The sequence below is a fragment of the Microcebus murinus genome, chromosome 20, assembly GCF_040939455.1.
Source record: "Microcebus murinus isolate Inina chromosome 20, M.murinus_Inina_mat1.0, whole genome shotgun sequence".
Lineage (NCBI taxonomy): Eukaryota > Metazoa > Chordata > Mammalia > Primates > Cheirogaleidae > Microcebus > Microcebus murinus.
The window spans coordinates 9,075,474-9,100,612 of record NC_134123.1 but is presented as its reverse complement, the minus strand read 5'-3'; the positions used below and the strand labels follow the sequence as shown (position 1 = coordinate 9,100,612).

General features: G+C 41.1%; 1 long non-coding RNA gene across 1 annotated transcript; it reads left to right on the top strand.

The window, feature by feature from the left end:
- The first annotated feature begins 1,735 nt into the window (after positions 1 to 1,735).
- LOC105875546 (uncharacterized) lies at positions 1,736 to 24,779 on the top strand. Its single transcript, XR_012913632.1, has 3 exons — positions 1,736 to 2,173; positions 10,100 to 10,173; positions 24,654 to 24,779. It is a non-coding gene; the product is annotated as an uncharacterized LOC105875546 (long non-coding RNA).
- Positions 24,780 to 25,139: the final 360 nt, after the last annotated feature.

The window sequence follows — 25,139 nt, the reverse complement described above, 5'->3', positions numbered from 1 at the left end:
TATATTTAGGAAGGAATGGAAATTGCATTCCAAGCAGCTAATTATAGGATAAGCGTGCCTACTTAACCAGGCAGCAAGCATGTCAACTCTGCACAGAGCTATCACATTATATATATTTTCTGTTCTCTGGATAATTAACAGGATCAAAATATTACTGTCAGATTCAAGAGGAAAATTAACACATTATCTTAATTGTCTTTTCTACTCAGGTACAAGGCATTACCATTTCAAAAAGGACTTGTCTAATACATTGGAATTTTAAACTGCAATTCCTGAAGACGTCGTTAATCCCTGTCCAAACTTTGATCTGCTATTGCTATATCTTTGGACCCTGGCTTTCTGTTTTTACTTTTGAACTACAGTCACGGGGTGGCTCGATGATGGGGCTATGTCCTGAGAAATGCTATTTCCTTGTTGTGTGAATATTATAGGGTGTATTTACACAAATCTAGATGGTGTAGCCTGCTGCACACCTAGGCCACAGGGTACAGCCCATGGCTCTGACTAGCATCATTCTGTCGTTGACCGAAACATCAGTCTGTAGTTTCTGACTATATTTAAAAATCATTACAGAGGGTGCAACTATGTACTGAAGCCAGACTGTACTCCCTCCCAAAGGCGGACTGCTAACTTTTCCAAAATTTTGTTAACTGGGTTAGACAAAGCTATTATTCAAAGGCAAATTTATAAACTTACAATTAAAGAAATTACATCAAGACAAAGATAGTCAATACTTAAAACTTATCACTTCCTGATTATTTTACTGCAGTTTGCTATTATCTCTGATCTTGAGGTTGTGGCTGCTGTACCTGTGTGGCAGAGAGACAGCGTAATGGGGAGTTAGAGCTCATTTCTTCCCGGCTTGGCATTTGGCGACATTGCACTGGAGCATGAAATCCGCTGGGGTGGGAGTGTCTGTACCACGGAAACTGGCAAATACTACAAACCAGGGCTTTAGTGCCTGTGTAGACCAGAGGTCGGCAAACCGTGGCCTGCAGGCTGTGCACCTCTTTTAATAGAGTTTCTTGGAATATTTGTTTACCTATTGTCTATCTATGGCTGCTTTCGTGCTCCAATAGCAGAAGCGACCAGAGTCTCCTGCAGAGACCGCATGTTCTGCAAGCCTAAGGTATGTACTAGCCGGCTCTTCACAGAAAAGTTGCTGACCTCTGGCCTAGACTGGGAGAGTGACGGAGAAAATGTTGAAAGGACAGATGAGATTTACGAGTGTCATGTCGGTAGCTATTACCTTGGTGACCTGCTCATGTAACCGAAGGAGCCGGGGACATCTGTCTCCAGGTGTGGCCGTATCTGGGGATTCAAAGGATGTCACGGGTCTGCTGGGCTCTGCTTTCTTCTGTGTTAGCTTTATTGTCAGGCGTGCCTTGCCACAATGTCGTAGAATGGCTTCTCGGCGTCCCTGACTGCTAACACTCTGGCTCTAGTTGAGTCTCCCAGCTAAGAGAACGTCACTTTGGCAGCAAAAGCCAGGCAGGAGTCACTGCTCACATGTGAACCAATCACAGAGACAGAGCGTCTTGATTGGCTAGGCCTGAGGCGCAGGCCCCGCCCTGGCTGAGGAAGAGGAAGTGCGGTTCTCTAAAAGGAAAGCGGGTGCCATCTTAGAGAAGGAGGCATTGGACGCTGGGTGCCCAAAGCGACGGACGTCCACTGTCAGCATCACCCAAGCTCGCCGCCGTGGGCCGTGGTGGCCGGCAGCCTTGGCACGACCTGGGAGCCTGCTAGGATGCAGAGTCCCAGGTCCCCGTCCCTCTCCGGGCCTGCTGAGCCGCACCTGCAGTTGGCAAGCTCCCCGGGTGATGGGTGGCTAGGCCGTGCTGTGGGAAGCGCGGCTCTAGGCCAAGCCTTTCACCCCGCAGGAAACCAAGGCTCAGAAGGTTCAGTGACTTGTCCAAGGCCACCCAGGTTAAGTGGACATGCCGCGCCGGCCTGAACTCCATTCTGAGCGCCGGCCCACTGTTCTCCCCGCACACCTGCCGACACACCGTCCCCCAAGCAAAACTGCCGCAAGTGCTCTCATCCACCTCTTGGGCCGGAGCTATCTTGGATTCTACACCCTTTCAGGACAGAGGTTTTCAGTGAGACCAGCAAATAATCCCCAGTGTTTCCAAACGGATTCTGTCTTCAGCTCTCCACTGCTAGAAATCCAAAGGTAAACTCCCAAACCCTTATTCACACGCATGTTGTTGGTGTTGCCTCAGTCCCCAGGTACCAGCCGGTCTTGTTTTTTTTTTTTTTATTTTGGGCTAACGCTGAATCCTGTGCATGTTCATCATCATTATGCTAACGACCGCAACAATGGCAATAATAAATAGACATTTTTAAAAGCCAACAGTGCTCTCCCCCATTCTTGAGGCCGGCGTGGAAATGCACAAATGTTAGCCCTCTCCTGTATTTCCTTGCATGTTGACATCAGGAATGACACACATGGTTAACAGATTTTCCACATGTTTTTCTCCTTGGCTGACATCTCCCCACTCAATCAGACAGCAAAGGCTGTGATCAGAGAGTGTTGATTGACCGCTTAGAGGGCATGAGCCTTCATGAAAACACAGGAATGACAGTTTATATAAATATCCTGACACTTTTTTCTTATTCTCCCCCCTCCCTTAAATTCCCATTTTTAGTTTTTTCTTTGAGCTTAAAATTAATATTTTCTTTGTGGACATGTCCTGTCCCGGCATGCCTCAGAGCTCGCTCAGGCAGCTTGTTAGCATTTTCCTACTTAATTGGATCTCTTTTGCCTTACCCATGTGGAATTCTCCTGCCACGGGTTTCCAATCGATCTAATGTCAAAAAAGAAGAAAAAAGACCATCTCCCCAAATTACATAGTGTAATATATCGTTTCCTTTAGCAGAATAACCACCAACATTCAGACTTAGGCTGATGTTATTTTGAGGGCCAAGTCCACAAAGTTTCAGTAATTTGAGTAATTTGGGCAAACAGACCCCCGCCCCCATTTGTCCAAACGAGTTGGCTAATTGCAGCTGTTTAGTTCTGACCTGGAGGATTTTTGGTTGCTTCCAAAGTACAGGGAAATAAATGATGTCGTTTCCTTTGGAAAAACATTAAAGTTGGAAAGATTTGAATATGTGCAATTTTCCCACTGATAACATTTTGATTTCTGGACACCCCGGAGTGGAAGGAAGATTACACCATATTGACAGAAGCAAAATTATTACTTTTTTTGTTTGTGGTCTCAGAAAGCTGTCACAGTTGGGTAATACATAATTAAAAAAAAAAAGTTTCAGCAACTGAAAGAGATTGGTGAAATACTGTCTTTTAGTTATTCAAATAACACCAATCGGCAGCAGCCGGCTGACCCCAAACTCTCTCAACGTCTACTCGGGATCTTTTGGTATTTAAGTTGGTCCTGGGAAACGGAACTGGCTATGAACAACAGCATCCTTTTTATCACCACTAATATAAAACCTTCACACGGGGACAGATCTTCCTTTGCCTTCATTCTAGTGTCCACTTCCTCCCTGGTTACACTGAGCGTTTACTCCCCAGTAGTGCCATGGTCCTGAACTACCTAATTACTAAAGGATAGAACCTTGGGTCATCTTTGAAAATCTGTTCCCTAGGCTTTCTCACTCCTGAGAGTCCAAGGAGGCCGCCTGTTTGCACTTCCTAATACCTAGGGGATTACGTGCCCCGAGACCAACCCCTTACTGTTGAAATTCTTAACTGCTTCCCTAACCCCACCCCTGTCCCCAGATATTTACTCTGGCAAATATCTTTTAGCTTACCTTTGCTTAGAAGCTATAGAAAAGGTCAAGGTAAGAACTCTGCACTCAAATCCTGGTTTTGACTATCTGCCGTTTGATCTTGGGAGGGCACATTCATTTCTCTAGGCCTCAGTTTCTCCATCGATGAAATGGAAGGCATTGGCTCAGGTCTGGGTTAAATACTAACACAAAAGATGAATCCATTTCAAGAGAAGATCATCATATACCCAAAACCAGAATACGGCTTTGCCCATCTCTAGAAAGATCCAAATGATCATGCATTTGTAAGATCTGGCAAAATAATAACCAGTCTTAAAAAAAATAGTGCGGTAGTCCTTGCCCATGGCATACATAAAACTGCTGAGTCTTTCTTCTGTAATGAATGTTTTTGTCTCTGCTGCTGTGAATGTCTAAAGACTTCTAAAGAGAAAATTTCAACTCTAGTTTTCCCCTTTGTGGGCCAATCTTTTGAACTGCAAATATATGAGCAGAGACTATTTATGCATTCAACTTCTCCTGTACATGTTTGTTTGACTGGTAAAATAGAAGGTAAGGGACTATTTACAGATATCTTTGAGAATAATATAAGTACACGAGGGGGCAGGAATAATAGGTTAACATCACAGAAAATGTAGGCTGGGTATAAATTTCCCAGCAGTTTGCATGATTCAATTATGAAAGAGTATCCCATAGGAAGGGCTTTGATCATCTGCACTTGAGATGTTTTCAACTTTGTCGGATTTTTGAAAAATCTCCTAGACTGTGAGCTTTGCACAAACAGGACAGGCTGCTGAATCTAGGGCCTTTTGCTGCATTCATTTCTTTCTCTTTTTTCTTGCATTTGCTAATTCCTCTGAATAATTGTTACAATGCAGTATAACAAAGAATCCATTGAGAATTTCAGAATAGCAATGATCTACATGTATCTTGTAGAGAGTTGCTGTAAACCTAATTCAATAGTGTTGGCTCCTATTTGAAGTAAAAATGTTTAACTTCGTACTCATAACTCATAAGTGTATGTAACTTGCTTATCACTGACTCGGGCTTTCTTGAAAACTAGAATACTCCATTTTTATTCTTCTTTCTCTAATTTGGGTTAAATGTTTTAAAATAAAGTAAGAAAGAAAAATAAACGTGCCACAGCAAAAATATGTGCTTTAAAAGGTTATTATAGGATAAGCATCCTTGCAATCAGTACTCAGAAGGAGAAATATAACTGCCAGCCACCCTAGGCGACCTTTTTCTCTGCCCCATTTGGATCATAATGTCCTTCCCCACCCGCGATCCTGACTTGTACAAGCGTCACTTTCTTACATTTTAAGAGTTCTATTAGGCACTCTTATAGTGCGTGGGCATCCCTACACACTATACTTTACTCTCGCTCATTTTTAAAGAAATTTAAAGAAGTTTTACATTTTAAAAGTCCCTTTTAATTCATTTAATTTAAAGTCTCTTCTTTGCCTTAATTACTTTTGTTGAACCTAGGCCATTTGGCCTTAGAGTTTCCCACAGTCTGGATCTTGCTGACTGCAAATTCAAGGTGGAGTCCAGCATGTTCCTCTACCTGCCATTTTCCTGCTATAAACCCCCAAGTATGGTCCAGACTCTGGATTTCAATGGATTCATGTTTGATCTGTCGGGGAAGAATACAGTTGGTGGCATGTTCTTTCATAGTGAAGCACACGAGTGTGTGTATCTCTCTTTTGTGATACTAGCAGCTGTGACATTCAATGCTTAGATATTTTCATTGATTTGGGTTCACAAAATGGTAATATTTTAATTCTATCATTTTTTTCATTTAATAGAAATATGAATATAAAGAAGTGCTTTCTCCTCTTTATATTTGATTGCCTAGTGGCACAGTTTACATATGAAAGGTGGGATAGAATAAAGGCTTAATTATTATGGAATAAAGGCTTAATTATTTCCCCATATTTACTAATTTTCAAGATAATACATTGACTCCCTATAGCCCCAAAGGTGACCAATTAGTGTTCTTTAGAAATATCATTATGAATTGTCATCAGAAAAAAGAAAAAGAAAGAAACTGAGTACCAAAAAGAATAAAGGAAAGAGAGAGATAGAGAGGGAGGGAAGGTAGGAAGGAAATGAGGGAGAGAGGAAGGGAGGGAGGGAGGGAGGGAGGGAGGAAGGAAGGAAGGAAGGAAGGAAGGAAGGAAGGAAGGAAGGAAGGAAGGAAGGAAGGAAGGAAGGAAGGAAGGAAGAAAGGGAAGGAGGGAAGGAGGGAAGGAAAAGAAATATTTAGATATGAATCGAACAAAACATATAGGATTTATATGTTGAAACTATGCAACACTAATTAAAGAAACCAGAGAAAATCTAAATAAATGGAGAGACACTTCATGCAGCAGGCTTTAGTTTAAAAGAATGTATCAATATTGATTCATTAATTATAACAAATGCAATTACAACAAATGTATCATACGCCTGTAAGCTGTTAATAATAGGGGCAACTAGGTGTAGGGATTCTCTAGACTATCTCCACAATCTTTCTGTAAACTAAAACTATTCTAAAATAAAACGTTTATTTACAAAATGTCATTATGTGCTCATGAATTAAACGTATTTGATCGAATTCATTCAGTTGCAACTTTTATCCATTTGAAGCTTCAGTTGTCCCATGGTTAGCTTCTTCAAAGTTGGCTCTTGAGTCCTTTTTCACACAACCCTAGTCTTTGAAAGTTTTGTTGATATCTGTTTTGACAAGATACTTTACACAGGCTCAGCTGTGTAAAGTATCGTCATTGAAATATCTGATGTCTAATTTTCTTTCTAAGTTTCTTGCTCTTTTTCCTAGATGTCTAAAGGATTTTCTCCTTCCCTCCCTCCCTCCCTTTCTCCTGTCCTTCTTTCTTCCCTCCCTCCTTCCTTCTTCCCTCCCTCCTTTTTCCTTCTTTTATTCTTCCTTCCTTTTTCCTTTCTTTCTACATTCAATCATTTTGCTAGAGTATGTCTTGACACTAATAGCTGTGGGTCACTGTTGTCAGGCAGGCATTGTACTCTTTCAATGTATATTCTCAAATCTTTTTTGTCACCAGGAAAGTTTTCTTGAATTATAATGCCTGATATTAGTTTTCTTTTCTTGCTTTGGTTTTTACTTTTACAGGCATTGTTATTATCCCTATGTTGGGTATTCTTTTCCTGTCTTAAAGATTTGTCACTTTATTGAAAGAAATAATCCTTTTTACCTCTTTTTTCTTTTTCCTTTGTTTTGATCTACTTATCTTAAGACATAATCTGTCATATTTATTTATACTTGTGTTTCTTCCAGTTTACTTTTCGGTTCTGAAAATTATTTTCAAAAATTTTACTCTTCTTATTTCTGTTTTCTCCCTTCTGAGCTTCTTACATTCTGATTTATATTGGTCTTTTGTCTTGCACATTTTCTCATTGTCTCTTAAATTTTAAAATTCCTCTGTTGAAAATAGAAGTTTATACTTATAATCCATTTTGTGGGCTATTTTTTCTCGCAAGTTTTTATTTTCTGTAAGAATGCTGTTCTACACCTTTTCCTCTTTTTTTTTTCTTATAATAACTTCATATGGGATTTACTTTGATACTTTTTGCTTATCATGCTTTTTGCAATGATATTGCTGTTCATTTTTATATAAAATTCGCTTTTCTGAACTTTTTGAAGAGAGTGTAGTCCAGAGCAGCTTTTGTAACTTTAGAGAATTCCCCCTTTGGATATTGTGGTACTGGAAACCATGATGACTCACTTTCTGATATTTCCTGACTGTTTCTCTCCATGTTTATTTGGATATTCTCCTTCATTTGTATCTATTCACTCTCTCCTATTTAATTTTGATTATATTTCTACCATTTTTTTTATTGATGTGGAGTCCTGTCCAAAGGGATCCCTGACATACTAATATTGGAAACTGGGAGGAGCCAGACGCCTATAATCTTTTCAGTTCTTACTATGGAGCCCTCACACTCACTTCCTATTGCATTGAGCAAAACCTAGTTTTAGCTACGATGCTCATGCCAGTCCCCTTGCTTTCTCATGAACATGTGTTGGCTATATTAAGATTTCCATGTTCATCGAATGCCCTGTTGCTTTCTTCTGCTTCTTCCTACACAGGCACTGATACCACCCACATGTAGTGATTTTGGGGTGGTTCATGCTCACCTGTTTGTATTTCAGGGCTCACAGGAATAATTGGCACATAGTATAATTATAAAAGTTGTCCATACGTGTTTGGTCTGTCCATCTAGTTGCTCTATTTTTATATCAGGAATTGGAGAGATTAAACACTACGCCACAGCTGCTCCAACTTTTTTCCCAAAATTTCTCCATTTTTCTAACCCATAACTAAACTGGTTCATCATTTGATACCAAAGGTGTAAATTTTCACATATTCATATATACAGAATATGGAGATTATTTCTACTTGTATTTTATTTAGAAATATTCATATATAACATGGATACTCTGAATTCATTCATAAATTCTCATAAATTTTCATAAATACTCATAAATTCTGATATTTTTTGAAAAAAATTTAGGAAAGTAATAAGTCAACAAAAGGGAAATAGACACAGAGACACACAAAAAATTATGCTAAAAAATTATGCTAGGTCTCTTTAAGAAAATGATATGCTAGTAAAATAAGGGTGACTTGCCTATCTCTCAAATGGTGTAATTACATAGTCCCTTCAAATCTAATTCGAGATACTCTTCTTCATGATTAAGAACCTTGGCATTTAAGGATAGTCAACCCAGTTTGGAAATTATCTGTATTCTTGTTTCTTCTTTTTGTTTTTTGTTTCCCATATCTGCCCTTAGCCATACACTACCATCGGTATTACCCTAAGAGTAATTAATATTCATAGAGCTTGGTCTTGTTTTCAAAGTACTTCCCTTTATCCAATGTCACTAAAGCATTATAACTCTACAAAGACGTGTATCTGTTTAAGACATGCTCAGTTGCAAATGACAGGAAACCCAAACTAGTAGTGGCTTAAACATATAGGAAACTGATTTTCTTATAAAACAAAACCCAAAGTTAGACAGTCCAAGGTTAATCAAGTTGCTTTGCAGGACCTATTGTAGCTCTTCTATTTTTCTTCTCTTTGATCCTTACTGTGTGGCTTTTGTCCTCTTGGTTGCAAAATAGCTGCTGCATTTCCAGATATTACATGGACTATTGTCAAGATTGTGTCTTTGATGCCAAATTATGACAAAACAGAACTCAGACACACATAAATATTATGAGCACATTATTCATTCTTTCTTAACTTCTCTCTGTAGAGAGAAATAGTTGAATACTAAATGTCATTTGTCAAGATACACTCTTGCAAAAATAAAGTGCCCTTCTAAGAGTTTCATGGAAATGTTTTGGGACTTTGTATCTGATCTCTGAGTACTTCTTATTCTACCAATTGTCTTTTTGCTATTGTCCAGAGAATCTGCCAGGGGCCACACATAGTCCTGGGCTGATGTACTAGAACTTGAATTTTACTTTTCTGTACCATATAGCCAATCTAGGTCCTTTTGGTTGAACTGGAAATTTATTCCTCTTCACCTGGTGACTGGTTGGGTATTTTATCTTTAATAGGCAAATATTAATAAAAGTGTTGGAATTTTGTTGTTTGCTTCATTTATTCATTTATTCAATAGACAGGTATCTTGGTTGGCATAATGTTTTGCTAACAGTAGGTATGTAAGGCATGGTGCCCATCAAGACTGCTATGAATATAGAGGTTAAAAGTAACCACTGTCTGATAGTTGGGAGCTCATATAAGGAAATCCACCAACTCTCTAAATAATACCGAATCATGCTGCATAGAGCTGGCTGCCAAAGTCATGGAAGGATTGTCTGTTTGGGTCATCCATCCTGACCTCAGAGTCTCCTGTCCTTGATGCCATTTGGCTGATCTTGTGGCTATCGCCACACTGGCCTCACAATCTGCCCCTCCCTGCAGCCTGGACTGTGGGTGAACACCAGTTTCTCTCCATTCTAGGAGGTGGGACCAGGAAGAGACGTTTGAGTTAAACATTATCAGATGTTTAACCAAAAGAAAAAAATCCAGAGTCAAGTCCAACCAGATAATCCGGCTTATCCTTCATTGCTCCCTCATCTTCTGCTCTGGCTCCCTAAGAGCAGTGACTCTTAAACCATCCTCTCTCTGGGGCCAGAAGCACCTAGATTCATCAGTGTTGCACATCTTTGGTTTTATAACAAACACTGATGATTCTGAAAATCTTAACACGTCATGAGCTCCTCAACAAAAATACAATTAAAATAAATTTCACATAATTTTCAAGTTAAAAGGGACTTACCTACTTTAAAAAAAATCCAATCTTTTTTTTTTTTTATAGGTGAAGAAGTTCAAACTCAAAAATGTTAAAGATCATTTGCCCAAGGTCACCTGGGCGGGAAGGAACTGGCCAAGGTAAGGGTCTGGATTTTTCAGTCCTGTAATCTTGCCATTCGCAGTATGTAGAATGCCATCCTTAAAGAACATCCAGCCCACCCAAGCAGCAAACCTATTTTAATTTAACAGCTTCTGATGCCCCGAACTCGGCATTTCTTAAAGTAGGTCCTGAGGCCCTTGTGATTTTTGTGGGTCTATAAGAATTAGATTTTTCTTTTCAAAGGGAATTGACTGATGCTGACTATAAAAGTCAAATAGACTCTTGTTGAAGCAGATCATGTCAGTATCACAGAGGATGGCAGTATTATCCAATGTATAGTATATTTTTGTGTACTTCTCATATAACTGTTTTTCTTTCTTCAGTTATGGTATTTTTCTCTTCTTTAAAATACTCTTTCTGGCTTTTTTTTTTTTTAGTACAACTAATTAGAATGATAAGAACCAATATACTCCTTTAACTCCTCCATCTCTGCTTCTATTGCCCTTATAAAACACGATATTCCACCATGACATTGTGCCAGTCTGAGACTTTCTATTAATATATTATTACTAGCAAGAGAATTAAGTGTCGTAAGATCATCAAAACTCCACGAGAAATGGAAATCATGGAGTCATTTTGTTTTCGCCAAATAAGTATTTGACATCAAGTTTTGTACTGCAAGGCATTTGTCTAAGCCTAATACTTGACATTTGCAATATCGATATTCCAAAGCAATGGAGATTTCCTTATGAAATAGTCACGAGGTTAATTTTGACCTTGGACCTTTTAGATGACAAGTTCTCTTAACTGATCCCAAATACCACAGGGAAAACCAATAGCAAGCCTATTAACACCCTGCCATGTGGCAGGTACGCCACTGGAGGACATTATGTTCATCACGTCCAAGTTCACGGCGACCCTCTAAAAGCAGGTTGTCCTGTCTTTATCCTGCCGATGAGATGAGTCAGGCTCAGAGACAGTAGACTTTCCCAAGATCACTCATCCATTCAGTGACAGAGTTCAAGTTCAAGTTTGCATCTCACTTATTTCATAGCAAGCATCTTCTCCAATATACGACCCCTAAAAAGTGTTGGCCATTCTCCCAGTGAGAAAATTTTAGGGTCTCCCAAGGCAAATGACAGAGTAACTTTGAGTCAGTGGTGACTAAGGTATTTCCTTTTGTATGTTCCTTTACTGTTGGTTACATGAAGAAGGAACTCTTGGTTTGCTGATGCTGAGCCTTTCACACCTGTCCAACACTTGCTAATCTCCCTTTTTAATAAAGAGACAGCAGCCTCAAGCACAGAGCTCTGGGCTAGCAATTATGTCCAACCAGAATTTAATAGTGGTGTTGTTTTTATACTTGTATTTATTTTCTATCCTCGTATTTATTTTATGACTTTCTTTTTATTCCAAGTGATATTCACATCCCAATTATAGTAGAGATAAAAAGTTTCCTTTTAAAATACATCTATTGAGGTTCTTAAAAGTGAGTCAAAACTGCGCTAGTACACTCTAAATCTATAAAAGTTTTTTTTTTTTTTTTTGAGACAGAGTCTCGCTTGTTGCCCAGGCTAGAGTGAGTGCCATGGCATCAGCCTAGCTCACAGCAACCTCAAACTCCTGGGCTCAAGCGATCCTCCTGCCTCAGCCTCCCGAGTAGCTGGGACTACAGGCATGCACCACCAGGCCCGGCTAATATTTATATATATATATATATGTATATATATATATATATATATATATATATATATATATTAGTTGGCCAACTATTTTCTTTCTATTTATAGTAGAGACGGGGTCTTGCTCTTGCTCAGGCTGGTTTCGAACTCCTGACCTCGAGCAATCCACCCGCCTCGGCCTCCCAGAGTGCTAGGATTACAGGCTTGAGCCACCGCGACCGGCCTATAAAAGTTTTTAAAAGGTGACTCAATGTAAAGAAAAATGGTAAATGAATAATAGTAAGGATCATACGCAGACAGAGAAACTATGTAAATGGTACTCAAATGACTGAAATGTTGGGAACATTGCCTTTCTCCATGCTCCACTTATTGATGGTCTGCAGGAAGCCACGCCCACGTTACGTGCAGAAGGACGTGAGGACAGGTCAGCTTTTACACTCTTATTGTGCAGGTACTGTCATGTGAGATTTTAGTATTTTCTCAGAATTGGTTCATAGAAGTCTTCAAATGATTTAATATACATTTCCCCAAGGCCTCAACTTTCATGAGCTTCTATTCTAGCTGTAACTGTAATAGAAGATGGACAATGAGAAGGTCTGGAAGTGAGGCACAGGCAGGTGGTGTGGTAGGATCTCCATGCACATGAGGTCACTTCTGGAATGTGGATCAGGAAGGCTTCCTGGAGGAAGAGGCATTTGAGCTAGGGCTTGAGGAATGAATAGCCCTTGATTATATGTTGATGTGGGAGTTGGGAGGAGAGAAGCCGAGAGATATTTCCAAGAATAGTTGGGGGAGTAAAACCCGAGTTTGGAAAACAGCTAGTGTCCAGTTTGCCTAGATCCCTGGAAGACGTGGTTGGAAAGGTAGATTGGAGCAAAATCATCAAGGTCCTTAAAAATAGGCCAAGGGCCAGGCACGGTGGCTCAAGCTTGTAATCGTAGCACTTTGGGAGGCTGAAGTGTGAGGATTGCTTGAGTCCAGGAGTTCGGTACTGGCTTGAGAAAGAGGAGACCCAATTTCTACAAAAAATATAAAAATTAGCCAAGTGTGGTGGCATGCGCTTATAGTCCCAGCTACTCTGGATGCTGAGGCAGGAGGATCACTTGAGCCCAGGAGTTTGAGGCTGCAGTGAGCTGTGATGATGCCGCGGCACTCTAGCCCAGGTGACAGAGCAACACTCTGTCTCAAAAAACAAAAAAAGGGCCAAGGAGACGGGACTTATGCTGGAATGGAGGTGGAGGTCCACGGAAGGCTCCTCAGTAAGGAATATAAATTGTTAGGATCAATCACTCACAGGACTCAGTTGTCCCAGGAACCTGCATTTCCCCAAATTTGTCTTTTCCTTGTATATTATGTCAGCTGCTCAAAATTCCAACAGCATAAATGCATTTCTTGACGTTTCAGGTTGAACACTCTCAGAGGGGCGACATACTCGGGCCTTAAATGCTGCACTGAGTGTAGAAAGTTGCACTTCCAAGTGGACAGTTACCCAGGCTTGGAGGGTTTGGGGGGTTTGGGGATTTGGGGTTCATGGCCACCTTGCCATCCACCATAACAAACATGAGATATTCCCCTTTTCTCTGATTTTTGCCTGGCTGTTCACGTGGAGATTATGAAGGGTCCCCCACCAGAAACGATATTTATGGGGGGAGTAAAACATTTGGCAGGGTTTGTCTATCCGGGTGGTGAAGAGATGAGTTTCTTTTTAAGTTATCAGCCTATTTACCTCTGGCCGCTGGAGGAGATACCTTGAGGCCCAACTTTGAGCGTGCATGGGAGGCTGCCTTTTCCTTCCTGTGTTTTGTAATTTTGTATTGTGACATCATCTTTAGTGGAGTTTTTTTGTGTGGGACTCTTACTGGGGCTTGTTTGGGAATATGTCCTTCTAGTGTGCTTGTTTACATCTGCCAAGCATCCCTGGGGCTAGTCCCAGCTTGAGATCACTCAACTTGTGGGTTCCAGAATGAACCAGAGCAAAGTCAGTCTTATAGTTCTTAATTCTCATGGGAGATACTTATATTTTTTACCCACTCAGGCCTAGGTCTAGACAGTTAAGCTGTTTTATCTTCTCGTGCTGGAGAGAATATTTGCTAGTCTCTCCTGTGACTGAGGGTGTAGCTCTTTGAGTGTCCTGGCCTCACGCAGACAAAAAGACTTAACTCCTGTCCCTGTATGGCTGTGAAAGCCTAAGCTCCCATCTTGCCCAGCGTGGCAACCCTGAACCCCATCCCGGGCCAGCTGCGGGATCAGTTCTCACATAACCCTTAAGACTTCAAATGCTTCTTTGTTTTAAGCCTTCGGGGATTTCCCTGATTTTTTTTTTTCAAGCTCAGCTTTGCATTTAAAAGGATGTTCATTATATGTCATCCAGCATTCCTGGGGGTTTTGTAACCAGAGATTCTTCAGGTTATCTCATCCAAAATATTCCCACAAATGACGGTCTGCGAAGGAAATTGAAAGCCCTTTTTTCACTGTCTATACCTACCCTGTGTGGGCTGTGGCTAAGTTTTCTCAGAAAATAAACATTTTCATTGTATGCTTATATCAAAATATCTCATGTATCCCATAAATATGGACAACTATCATGTACTCATAAAGGCTAAAAATAAAAATAAAGAAAATAAACTTTTTGAGGAGGTTTTGCAAGATTGAGGAAGAAAGAATTGAAAATCCCATATCTCCTTTTTAGGTGAAAGAATAGGTTAGGGGTATTCCAGTCAACTGCTCGGTATGAAGGAATAATGGCATAATGGCAGGACACCTTATTACGTGATGTGTAGCTTCTTTTTCTTAAATTATGGAAGAATAATGCAATAGAGAAAAGGATATTTCATTTTAATCTTTTACATCTGTTCACAAGGTACAAAAGGATAAAATAAGATAAAGCAGTACTCTCTTGAGAAGTCTGTATTTTCAAAGGAGTTTGGCATTAATGTGCTTATTAATTGTCATAAATTGTCATTGTCATCAAAAGAATATTATCTAATATATAGTGATCTTTATAGGACTAAGAGAGAGAATTTCAAGTTTCTCTTTAACCTGAGACACTAAAAATGAAAAACAAAGATCATTAAATCCTGTTCATCTGTAGTGGAGCCTAAATCTAGTTTATTAGGGCTCTTAATTCACCCTGAAAAATTCTGTAATTATTGAAAGTGTCCAAGCTGTTAACTCAAAAACAACATATGCCACATTTACATAATGATTTGCATATAATTTCCATGTAATTCATTTAATGTCAAAATGTACAGTTACGTTTCCAGCCCCTCTGCCTTTTGCCCCCGTGCCCTTCCATGGCCCTGCTGTGTTAAATTGGAATATCTTATTTGTTGGAAGCTGTTTACGGATGGGTTTCCAAGAGATGGATGGGTGGATATAGTCTGTCATCTTGGTCAAGAAAGATTTGGCCAAACGTGGATTTTTCCTGCCTGGATTGGTTGTACTAACTGTCTGCATTGTGCCAAGATGGGTACCAGTCATTCAGTTCTGCTTGAGACATAAGGGCTTATTTTACAGATAAAGAAACTGAGGCTCAGAGAGGTTCCACCTGGTGTACTGGGGCCTTCACTTGCTTTTTGGATGGCATCTACCACCCCAAAGAATTTCTTGCACATTTTTTTTTTTTACAAAATGTCATGTGCTTTTGCAAAAGACCATCATTTGCCACAGCTCATGTGATTATTCATGATGCCAAAGAAGTAGCTCTTGGCTTTGTCATCAAGAACAGGGAAGAATTCTTCCATCTGATTCCATGAACATACTTATCTAATTTTAAGTGGGCCAACTTTCTGTCTAAACCAATTGCAGTGCCCCCTAACATGCCATGCTTTTCTAGCTCCTACCTTTGCTTTCTGCATGGGCTACTTTTCCACCTCTCCCCTCTCCCATTATGGACTAACGCCCACTCAATGTGCAGTGCTTGGTTGGTATATTAGCAGGGGGCCTTTTTCCATGCCCCTACCACTAGGTTTGATGGTGCTGGAGTGAACTCCTATAACACCCTGTTTGACTTGGACTCCCCCAAAAGCAAAACCTTGAGACAAGAACTTGAGTGTAGGTAGTTTATCAGGGATGTGTGCCCAGGGTGCAAGAGTGAGGAATTTGAGAGAACACTCCAGCAACAATAAGGTACATTATCAAGGCCATCGCTCTGGAGCTCATTCCACTGGGTCCTCCCGCAAAGCGTGTGGAATGCCTCCAGCACGTCCACTTGAAGGATGGGAGGCTGAGGCATCCACCCCCTGGTTCGGTCACCACTGGCTCAATGTTGTCCCAGGAGTTGTTACATCCCCTGCACTTTCTAGCCGTGCAGGTGCATGGACTAAGCAAGCCATCCAGGGTTTCCACAGTGGTGGGGGCAGAGCAGGAAGCAGTGTGACAGGTCATTAGCCTAAAATGCATTGAAACCTGCCTGTCCCCCAAGCTGGAATTAGAAGTAAGGCAAAGCAGAGGTGAGATGGTTACCAGACGTGTCCAGTACTGTCCTTGCCAATCTGTGTGGAATTTCTTTCCTCCTCTAGACTTCAGGCAACTTGAGGACAAGGACAGGGGCTGTTTGACCACGGGGCCTCCAGTGAGACACAATGTTCCATAATCGTCTGTAGAATGAATGGATTAAGTAGCAAATCCAGTTCAGCTTCAGAAAAGCTGGTTACCATGAAGGGTAAAGACGTAAGAGTTGGTTTCTTTAATTTAGCTTCCCCCACCCCACAGTTCTAAAAAGCTGGAAGACAGTAAATGAATCAAGGAAAATCCCTCACATACACATTATAAAATTGCCAGAAGCAAAAAGAAAACCAGGTTAGTGGGGATTCTTCACTTGAATGTACCAGCAAATTCTGAGGCAAAATCATAGCTGATAATTGGTTTCATTCAGTGGAAGAGCATTAAATAAATGAAGTTAGATGGGTGACAGCCAGGGCCAGGGTCAGAGACACCATGGCATTTTCTCACAGAAGAATTCCACTTCTCCGATTTCTCCACCTACCTCTTCTTTGCTTTTTCTCTTCCAATGTCTTTTCCCTTTTCATGTCTGGCCTCCCCTCCTCTCCTTTGTTCCTCACCCCTTTTGTCCTTTCTCCACTAGATTTTTGACTTCATGGGTGGCCTCCAGGACGGCCCCTTGGAGGCCGGGAGTGAAGCTGTGAATGGAGGGGTTTCCTGAGTACTGGGCCCGGCCCAGAGCCCGCCTCCCTCACTGCACTGACAGAAATGCCAGCGGCAGGTGGGGCGGCTTTCACCTCAGGCTGCACATTTTATCAAGTAAAGGAGGGAAGGGAAGGACAGCGCCCAGGTGCCCACTGTTCCCCCCAAACAAATATGGAGGCCCGACAGCCGGGGCTGAGAGAAGACCGTGGAAGTAGACAGACCTCGTGGCTTCCTTATCAGGAACCACAGGCAGTGGCCCTCAGAGGTGGTGTGACAGCCCCCCCTCCCCCATGTTGAGTGTCTCTGTGGAATTCTAGGCGCCACAGAAGTCTTGGCCTCCCTGAGGTGGGGACCTCACTGCTGCCGTCCATTCGTGGGCAATCCCGGGGAACTGCTCACACGTCCTGCTGCAGGCTGCTGAGCCATGACAGGGAGAGTGACTGAGAGCCTGAGGGACCTTGGGTGTCAGACAGGGTGCCGCCTCGTCCCTCTGTGATGCAGTTGGCACGAACAGCCGTGCCCGGTACGTCTGCTTCTGGAAGAGGCCGTCCCAGCCAAGCCTGAGGTCTCCACTGAATTGTGTTTGTGCCTGGTGGGCAAGACAGGCGGACAGGGACAGACTTTTTCAGCGCCCAGTATTTATTTGTTTACAATAATAATGTCAAGTAAATCTATCAGGTAGTTTACCAAGTTGCAGGCACCGTGTTAAGGGCTGTGCAGATATCATGTCATCTCATTCCACCCTCACAGCAGCCCTTTGAGGGGTAGGTTCTACGAATATTCCCATTGCGCATGTCAAGGACTGAGTCCCAGAGAGGTTCAGTGACTCACCCAAGGTCAGACCGAGTAAAGGGAGTTGCTGGGCCTCACTCAGGCAGGCCACGCCGCAGGAACCCAGTCTGTTATCATCACGGTAGACGGTAGAGAACTGCAGGCTGGGTTCTAGCTGTGTGTGAGCACGCGTGTGTGTACAGAGTGCCCGTGTGCAAGTGCGTACCTGTGTGAGCGTGTTGCGTGCCTGTGTGCGAAAGCAGGTGTGTGTGTGTCCTCTCTGTGTGTGAGTATACCGAGAGTAACGGTTAGGGGTACAGGCCACGGGTTCGAATCCCAGCTCTGCCATTTCTCATCTGTGTGATCTTAGGCAGATAGCTTAAACATCCCTCTGCCTCGATTCCATTCTGTAAACAAGGCATGACAGTACGGGGCACACACGCCTGGGAGCCTGAACATACGCTGTAAAAAGTGTTACTAGTAGCAGCAATAGTGTCTTAGTGTTCAAACTAATACCAGACATTTACCGATGGTGACAATGACAGCAACAGAAGTATCTCCTGGGGGTCCACTCTGGTGCAGTGCTGTAGATACATTCCCAGATTTCGTCCTCCCAACCCTTGTCGAGGTAGGTGTCAATATTCCCATTTTATAGGCAAGGGACTGAGCCTCAGAGGTGGAGATTAAAAATTTGGCCCAGAGACAAATGTCTAGCTAGAGGTCAGCACGCGGAAGCGAACCCGGAGCTGCAGCCTCCTGTCTCACACGGTTTGTGAGGTCGTCCCTGCCCTATGCAGCACAATACCTTTCCTGCACACTTAGATTTTTTTTTTTTTTCCAAATTGGAAATTACGCCCGTCTGCCTGCTTGAGAGAAGTTTTGCCACGGAGCTGCTTTCCAATGGCGACCCCCGGCAGCTTTTTAATGGCCACTATCTCTTTGAACATGTGGAATTTGTAATGAAATCACTTTCTAGCCCTGATTCATCCCAAATTCAATATTCTGTTTCCTTTCAGCTTTTTTTTTTTTTTGTTTCCCCGGCAATGAAAAGATCGGTAACTTTATAAAACATCTGAAAGCATGGTGGAAGTTTCCCGGGGCTTCAAGTGTTGTGTTCTGTTATCTTTGGAATAACTTTGAAGTCCCACCGGTGTAATCGAAGCCGTTATTATGTCATGGAGCTGATTAGCATGCCTGTGGGAAACATTAATGTGTGCTGACATCATAGCTGGCTTTGCAATCAATCAGTTTGTTTTGCTTCTTTGAGCCTGCCCCCCCGCGCCCCCCAATGCTCCTAATGTAAAGGTGACGGGATGACTTTCCGAGGACAATGGGACAGGGATGGATGTCCCTAGACAGGGGCCCAACTCAACCACGGCAGCCGCTGCCTCCCTATGGCCCTGGGAGGAAACGGTGAAACAAAGCCTTTGGCAGAAGCAGGCAGAGGGCTGCTGGCTCTTTGATTTGCCCTGAAAGGTTTTGATTTAGTTGGCATTCAGACTCCTGATACATAAAACTTTTTAACTCAGTAGTCAGCATGGCTGCCTGAATCCATTTGGTTCCGGTCATTTGTGATTAGGCTGATTGCCGGTGGCGCAGTGTGACACGGAGCCATGCCGGCCTGCACTGGGCAAGACTGTCACATTCCAAACTATCTCTTTCTTCCGCACAAACGTTCATGCCGTTGACAAAGGGAGCTGTAAAGAGGAGACATGTAGACTCCTATTATCTCAAATTGTTAATATTTAACATGCATTAAAGAGCTATCTTTCTGTTCTCCACGTACAATTAATTTAATCACCAATGCACTGTTAAGTATCTATCAGAAATGTGGATTTTTGTTCGCGATGTGTTAATCTGGTAATGATGTCTTCCCTTTTACCTTTAGGTTTACTATTATTATTTTATGCTACACGGAGTGTTCTCTTGGGACCAGGGAAGAAATTTAGAGGAAGTGTTTGGAAGATCCTAATAACATTGAATTTGGGGTAGGGAACGTTCAGGACGTTGCTGGTTTTAATTCATCTCGGGCTGCCCTGTTGGCTTCAGGGCCCATGTGGCCTGCTGTCCTCACTTGCTGTCACCTGTAGGCCTACATGGTGCCACTTTGGAGATCGAGATGGCTGTACTCAGGAAAATGGGGTGATCATCTTGCTGTGGTGATTTTTGACTTGGGAGATGGAAGCTCTGTTGTCTTGGGAAGCCAAGGCAAGAGAAAACTGGGGAAGGGAGGCTTTACTTCAGTTCCGTATTTTCCCACCTGGGGACTGCTTACCCACAGTTGTAAGCCCCCAAAACTCCCTGCACTCCCCCTCTCTAAAGTGCCCATCACCCTCACACCTACTGGCTCAGGGTCCAGACCTAGGCTGCATAAAGGCAAGACCCGTACCTACCTTGCTCACCACTGTGTCACCAGTATTGGGCACATAGTAGGTACCCAATAAACAGCAAGTAATAAGTCATCAGCAAATAAACATAAAGCGTGAAATGCACATTAAAATGATGTACAACATAGCCACATTTAAGAACGTATTCCTATGTTAAATGGCAAATTTCAACAATTCTAGCACATCAATTACTTTTTCAGCAACCTGTGCATAAGCTGTGATGGATGATGAGAACGCTGGTTAGCCCATTCCTGGTGTACCCCTGCAGCCCTTCACTTGTGCACCAGAGACACATTTTAACTCCTTTCTAGAAGCCAGAGCTGCCCACAGGTGGAACTAGGCTATTTCAGGAGACATCAGGTACTATTGTGAAGTGGTCTGGTTCTACTGCGTGATTAGGCGAATGACCCTTGAGTTTTCCTCCCACTCTGAGATGATGTGTTTTCATGTTTTTATTTGCTTCTCATAACCCCACTGTGAAATATTATTTGCCTCATGTACACATGAGGAAGCAAGTTCTCAGTAGTCCATTGGCCATGTATAGCTGCCCAGTTAGAAAATGGCAAAGCCACTTAGGGCAGCCAGCATTTATTGAGCACCTTCTATGTACCAGACACTGATTTAGACCTTAGGATTATAAAGATGCATGAGTTATAGTGCCTGCCCTCTGAACGTTTATATTCTTATGTGGAAAACAGCCATGCATTAGAGTAATCAAAATAATATTTTTAAAATGTTCTAAGTGAGGCCTATCCTTGATGCAACAGGAACAGAGAGGAGAAGTGAGGTTTGAAATGGTTTGAAAGGTAATTGGGGATTTTCCTGGCAGATAAGAGGTGATGGTCATGTCAGCAGAGAAAATTAAATATGCAAAAATATGGAGGTGTCAGAAGGTGCGTTTTTGGTCACCTGCAAGAAATCCAGAATGGTTCCATGGCAGGGGCCAACTGGGAGAGAGAAAGGGCAAGGAGCAGGGAGAGAGTATTTAAGCTCAGAAAAGCAAAATGACTTGCCCAAGTAGCACAGTAGACAGAGCTGAGAGTTGAAGCCAGGTCTACTCATCAATTCAGTGCCATTTTGGCTGGGTAATAATGAAAGCAGGAGTGACTAGAATTACAGAACCTACCTTATCACCAGGGCTTTCCCTAGGTACCCTAGCAGAATTGTCCATAGCAGATTTCTAGTTAATACATATTTTTCAAGCCCCCAATATTGACTGCCAAACCCATGGGGAGCACAGAGGTTTAAAAAATTCATAAGTTATCAATCTAAACAAACAAGTGAACTCTGGTAAAAAAAAAATAGAAAAGGACACAGAAAAAATGGAAAGATATTCCATGTTCATGGATTGGAAGAACCAATATTGTTAAAATGACAATACTACCCAAAGCAATTTACAGATTCAATGCAATCCCTATCAAAATACCAACGACATTCTTCACAGAAATAGAAAAGGAAATCCTAAAATTTTTATGGAACCACAAAAGACCTCAAATAGCCAAAGCAATCCCAGGCCAAAAGAACAAAAGCTGGAGGCATTTCACTACCTGACTTCAAAAAGTATTCCAAAGCTAGAGTAATGAGAAGAGCATGGTGCTGTATTGGAGAATGAGACTTTTGCAAAGACAAAAGCACACAGTATGCATGTAAAAACTGCTGTAGAAATCCCCTTTCCCAGCCAAAGTGCTAGTTAATCATGCTCTGTTGGCTTTGTTTTATTTTCTTCCTCCAGTTCATTCTAGGTGATTCTTTACTTTATTTTATTTTTTATTTTCCCCCCTCTACACCCCACCCTTACTCCAAATCCTTGGCTTCCCATAGATGCATACCTGCTGGTGTAGCTGAGGCTTTTTTAATCTGCCCCTCCATACAAGGTTGATATGCCATGTCCTTGAACATGTACACATTTTGTGTAGGTTTGTGTGCTATAATTAGGTGGCATTAGATTACAAGTCTCATTCTGCAAGCTCTGAACAGCACGCTATAATCAAACATGTTTCTATTTCCGCATCAAAATGTATGACTAGTCACACCAAGTGGGATATCAAGAGACTCTAACTTACCTCCAAAGAAATTTGTGCCAAATTTATGAAAAAACTTTATATTTTCACAGGTTTCTGTATCTCAGAATCTCAGGTAAGGGATTGTAGACCTGAATCATCTTTTACTCTTCTGCCTCTAGTGGCCACCTCTGCAATTCCAACTCTGCCAGTTCAAACAACGCTTCAAGAGAGGGCCTCCCTCATGTCTCCCTGTGAACATTTGGGGGAATGTCTCTGGGGTAGACACCCAGAAGTGGGGGTGGTCTAGGGTCCTAGGATTTGTGCATATTGAATTTCACTAACTACTGCCAGATTCCTCTCCAGGGTAGCTGCAGCAGTTAAATTTCCACCAGCAATGTATCATAGAGGATTTCCATTTCCAAGAACGGTGACTCTCATCATCATTTAATATTATCTGAATGCCTAATTTCATAAATATAAAGTGCCACCACAATCTTTTCTTAATTTGCATTTCTGTGTTCACTAGTGAACATTATATATGTTAGCTACTCTTGTTTCCCCTACTGAGATACAACTATTCATGGCCTTTTATCCTTTTAGTTTCCCATCGCTTTCTCCTTTCTTTTGAAAACCATATCATTTGTTCTTTTGGGTCTTGACTAAGTAATCCTTGTCTACTCTAAAGTCACAAATATACCTATCATAATTATTTACTACATTTCTTAAGTTTTACCATTCACATCTCTGTCTTTGATTTTCCTAATTCATCTGGCATTTATGTTTTGTATATGGTGCAAGGTTGTGATCTAACTTTTCTCCATGGTATAAGCCAATTTCTCTATTTACCAAATAATCTGTACTTTCCTCATTCATTGGTGATGCCACCTCTGTTAGCAATCAGTGAAATGTAAAATTTTGCTATGATGTTGACAGGAACTGCATTGAATATATAAATTTATTTGAGGAGATTTGACATCTTTATATTGCTAAGTCATTCCATCCATGAACATGGTATGTCTTTCCCTGAAATCAGATTTTCATTTACACCCTTTGAAAATGTTTTTCTTTTTTGTTATTATTGCTGCTTTAAAATTTTACTTGCTATTATAAGTAGTATCTTATCTTTTACTATCATTTTGTAGTTTGTTATTGCTCATGTAAAGGCCCTATTGACTTACACCTGTCTTAAAAAGAAACACACTCAAGTTTCCTCAATTGAGTGTGCCTTGTGCCTTGGCAGTTTCCTGTTATCCTTTAAAAGCTATTTAAAAAGAAATTTTAAATATTCATGTTATAAAAATTTTCTATTTCTATTGAGATAGTCATGTAATTGTTCTCCTTCAATTTCTTAATGTTATTAATTATATTGGATTTTTTCTAATAGTCAATATTCTTATATTCCTGGGATGCAGCCTATTTTGTTTATATATGTTATTTTCAAAATGTACTGTTAAATTTGACAAGCTATTTTTGTCATGATAGTAACATCTATATGCTCATTTAAACTTGGCTTTTTTCCTTCTTTCTCTTTTTATACTGTTCTTATATGTTTCCCTCTCTGCTTATGGAGAGAGATTTTTCTTTCAATTTTTTTTCTAAATCACTATAATCCTGCCTTCCAAAAGACTCTGGCCAAATCCAAAACAAGTTTTGTGTGTGTGCATGAGTGTGTGAGAGGCACACACACACACACACAGAGAGAGAGAGAGACAGAGAGAGACAGAGAGAGAGAGACAGAGAGAGACAGAGAGAGAGAGAAAGAATGGCTGGCCTGGTCTGGGGGAAGAATATGGATAATCTATATTCAATATGAGTTTGCCAAATGTAAATCATGTTAGGCATAGGGTCAAGGAACAGAAGGAGGACAAGTTCTTTGTGTTATCCGACATCTGCAGAGATTGAGTTTTCTGAGGCAGAATACATTGCAGTTTGTTTACTTATTTTGTCAAATTTATTCTTGGAGACTCTGTTATTGTGATCTTTCCAAACCTGAGATATCGTAAATGGGGAAAATAAGGTATTTCATGCTCTTAGTCATTAAAATTAAATAACTATGACTTGACATATTTGGGGGAAAATAAACCTTTAAAAAATCAGGGTGGGAAAAAGGGAACTAATATATTGTGTATTTATTATGTGCCAGGTGCTATGCTAGGGGCTTTATATATTATATCTCACTGATTAAGTAAGATAATTCCTGATAAGAATACAATCAGTTAGATGTTATATCCCTAATTTACAAAAAAAGGAGACAGTTCCTAGAAGCTAAATAAACCAGTTAATAAGTGGTAGAGCAAGAATCCAAACCTATATATGTCTATCTCTGAGTTTTTTATTACTCCCTTGACTGGTATTAATAATCTGTCTTTCTCCTGTCCTTGTGAATATATATCCTTGCCTGTTTATTTATGACCAACCACCCCTCCTGAACTGCTTTCCTTTTGCTATGGAAATAACCTAAGGGTAGCAGTTGCCAAAGCAGCCTGAGTTAGCCTATAAATGTTTTCTTCTTCTATCTTAAACCCAGGGGAATCTCATGGCTGGCTGCCACAGGAACCAGGAACAATAGCTTTGAGATTCTGTCTGCCCTCAAATCATATTGGGGTCTTGAAGAAGTGACCTATTTTACAAATAAAACAAGGAAAAATAGACTCTATAAGTAAGTAATTTCCATTTTTTATTTTTTAATTTATCCAATGAATAGAAGAATATCTGACAGCTAAACTTATGGAAATTTGAAGTTTACAGAAAATCCCTACTTGAGTCTGGAAAAAAAAATTATAAAATATTTATGGTAGCAAAATAAGTAGCAAGTAATGAGAGCAGTAACAGGTTACATAACTATAGTTCTTTGTAGTTGTCAAAGCAAAGTCATATTCTTTATTTCCTTTGATCCTCCCAACAATCTCTTAAAGCAGGTAAGGTGAGCTTTCATTTTACAAAGAAATCGAGGCACAGAGTTTTATCCAAGTGTGGCTGTTTGCATTAATTTCCCCCAATTTTTCACCTGTAA